Source organism: Lates calcarifer, linkage group LG3 (assembly GCF_001640805.2).
Source record: "Lates calcarifer isolate ASB-BC8 linkage group LG3, TLL_Latcal_v3, whole genome shotgun sequence".
Lineage (NCBI taxonomy): Eukaryota > Metazoa > Chordata > Actinopteri > Centropomidae > Lates > Lates calcarifer.
The window spans coordinates 14493459-14495996 of record NC_066835.1 but is presented as its reverse complement, the minus strand read 5'-3'; the positions used below and the strand labels follow the sequence as shown (position 1 = coordinate 14495996).

Here is a 2538-nt window from a genome sequence, read left to right as displayed (position 1 = left end):
TTTTGCATTGTATTTTTAATGTTTAAATGACGCAATACACATTTTATGGGCATTTTAAGCCTTTAGCACAGACAGTAGAGAAATGACAGGAAATGAGGGAGGAGGAGATACAACAAAGGCTGGTCAGACTTAATCCAGGGACATTATGGTATGTGATCACCACGTTAATCCTTACACTAGGGGGAGATACCTCAATATCCACATTGTCACATTTTGTCTATAGTTTATATTATGTAATATTACTCTTACATAGTGTGATTTCTGCTGTGTGATTGAGTCTTGATAGAGTAGTTCAGATCCTTTTATTTCACTAATTTGTTAGAGGTTCTATGATTTTGAATATAAATATAGAGAAAATATATTTTCAGTATGTAAGATTCAACAACTTAATTGTCATTGTGCAAACAGAACAAAACTACAATTGCATCAACCTCAACCTAGTGTGTTTATAATTGAGACTATTTTCAAAAAAGTGAGACAAACCTTTGGTTCCACTGGGGATTGAACCCAGGACCTTCTGCGTGTAAAGCAGACGTGATAACCACTACACTATGGAACCACTGTATTTACCTGGCCTCTCAATTGAGACCAGAGGTCAGAGTGGCCTACAGAGCAGCCAGGGTGGATGTTTAGGCCAGTTTTTTTTTTAACTCTAAGTCAACAGATATGAAGGCAAAAATCAGACAAAAGATCCACATACTGTACTCATAAAGACAAAATTCTCTGATACTGTCTGATGAGGATCCCCTTTAGATCTAAACATGCTCAGTTCAATTTGCTGGGATTTATCAATGTGTTGCCTGACATTTGCTCTCAACTGTAGAATCTGAGCGCTCTATATCCTACTCTGATAGCTACATGAACCATCTTATCCCAGGGGTGCGGCCGTTGCATCATACCTGCCTGCTTTGTGTACTCAGCGGTAGGAGCGCCAGTTAGCGGCAGGCCTGAACCCAGTACCGATTAATTCACCTCTCATCCTCTCTTCATTCTCATTAAATCTGCACACCATCACTTTCACCTCTGCATGTTCAAACTAGGCGATCAACCAGACTGAACACTTGATACATATCCTCCCCCCGACAATATGGTTTTCATCATAATGTAGAAAGTCACTAAATAAACACAATTTTCTGCATGAATGTGAGACTGAATGGTCCCATAAGCAGATTGATATGAACCAGAGGCAATGGCAACGTGTCTGCAAATGCTGTATCTGGACGTTGGATTTCAAAGACACAGGGGGCAGCAGCAGGTCTAACATACAGTATGGAGGGGCTTTGCTTTGCATCAGAACCCAGTTTAAAAGATCAATAAACCTGAGGCGAATTCACACCTTTACAGGGATACAGAGAATACGAGATCAAGGCCTGCTGCTGTTCTGACTGTGCAGCAGGTTTCACAGCTTTTTCTCAGCTTGTCATTGCTAACTGATTCAGCATGCCTGATGGTTTACTGTCAAAGGGAATTTCACAGATTGTCAGGCAGCATAGGGTCACTAACAGTGATATTAGTGACCCCTATGTTCAGCAAAGTCCAAAAATATAAATAAAAATCCCTTTAGCTGGTCGCTAACAGGCTTTTCACCTCATCTGAACCAAGTGAAGTTAATGATGACTGTGTGAACATTGTTTAAATATGTAAAGCTGAAAATCATCTTTAGTAACTGTGGAGAATATTTAAAGCTTTACCTTTCACATTACTGTATGTATGTAAACTAAGCATGAGTTCTATACTATCCAAGTGACTTTACGTGCACCTCAAGCAGTCTCTGCGAGGCAAAAACTGTTCAGGGGAACCATGTATCACAGAGAAGAAGTCATACACGACAGTTTATCTTAGAGGGAATGTTTTGTGAGTAATTTATGTCAAAAACCTGAGGGTATGCTTATTACATAATCAGCTTTGGGTGAAACTTTAACTGCCCCCTAATTATTAGTTAAACTTGTTCCAAAAGAAGTTTGACAATAAGAGTGAGTGTAATGCTAATTTGGCATTGATACTCAGATAAAATGTTCTGCCCTTATCATCATTTAAAATCAATATTCTCTTTCCGTGCTGCCTGTCTGAAGTGAGTCAGCAGTGTGGTTCTTTTAGCTCTGGCTGAGTTTTTCCCCCTCAGAGAAGCAGAGTCTGTAATCTGTAGTTGGTTTACTGTAATTACTGGAGACATCAAGCTGTAATCATGACTCCGCCTCATCTAACCTCTGTGTCTTTCTCCTCAGCTCACCTTTGGAAAGGAAAACTTGTTTTCTTCGTCCATTTTTCTGCATAGTAAAGTATTCAATGACACAACCATGAAAAATTAATGTGACGTCCATTCACTTTAATCAGTCAAAATAAATGACCATGTGTCTAATTAGATCTGGATTTAGAGCTCAATGACAGGAGCTTCACTGTACTTGACTGTAGCTCATAATTTGCAGCTCTCAAAGTATTAGTGCTATGAATCTATCTTCTTGATATGTGAGAAAGTGAGCAACTTGAGCGCTCAGCATTCATGTTGCCGGTAGTGAGTTGCAATAACAAAGCAGAAAT

The 2538-nt window shown here is 39.3% G+C and overlaps 1 non-coding gene across 1 annotated transcript; it reads right to left on the bottom strand.

The window, feature by feature from the left end:
• Positions 1–486: 486 nt before the first annotated feature.
• trnav-uac (transfer RNA valine (anticodon UAC)) lies at positions 487–559 on the bottom strand. Its single transcript has one exon. It is a non-coding gene; the product is annotated as a tRNA-Val (tRNA).
• Positions 560–2538: the final 1979 nt, after the last annotated feature.